Here is an 844-nt window from a genome sequence, read left to right as displayed (position 1 = left end):
TTAGTTTCTAATTAATTATTAACCATAATAATTAATAAACCAATTTCTCCTTTATTTATTCTACTCAATTTGGATCTTGAGGGCAACCCAAAAGGACCCTGCTATTATTAGAAATATGACCAATAGTTAATGACCTTGGACACTATTCCAATAGTCTCCCACTTGGAAAAGTCATCAACTATATGAGGACCAATATTTCTCCAATAATCAACAGAGAGTTAGCCATCCAATGCAACTACCGAACTCTTGATCTAATCAAGATTCAGCCCTTAGATAAGTGATCAACTATCCCTTCGTTCTATGATATCTGTATGAATTCGAGACATGGATAATGGTCAATCTCAATAATTCAAGATTATGTTTCCCGATATAGATTTGTGACGACTGCATCTGACTACTAAATTGAACACATCAATTCCAGTCAGGGCTCGGCCAAGCACTTTAGATGTCAGCACCAAATCATCGAGGGGCCCATAGATATCGCTTCTCCTATTAAGGCAGAAGGAACGAATAAACTTCGACTACATAGTTTTTGTCTATTTCATCATGTCACACATGGACATACCCTTTATAACTACCAGTTACAGTTAGCGTTGGAGTAGACTAATGCATAACAGAATCATAGAGCAAAACCCCACATGTATCTAGGTTTGAAGAATAGAAGATATTATCGTCTTAGAATTACTTGTGACTGAATCCATGAAGTAATCTCTAAGCGTGGGTTGGTCCATACTTAAATCTCTATTAAGCACTCAAGAGTGTTAGCGCAATCTCTATGCTATGTCCAATCAATATGGACAATCCACTAATACTCATGACAGTCTTGAATCACTACTTACTTCCA

The sequence above is a fragment of the Lactuca virosa genome, chromosome 4 (genome assembly GCF_052849685.1).
Source record: "Lactuca virosa cultivar CGN04683 chromosome 4, Lactuca_virosa_CGN04683_v6, whole genome shotgun sequence".
Lineage (NCBI taxonomy): Eukaryota > Viridiplantae > Streptophyta > Magnoliopsida > Asterales > Asteraceae > Lactuca > Lactuca virosa.
Note: the sequence above shows the minus strand (reverse complement) of the source record.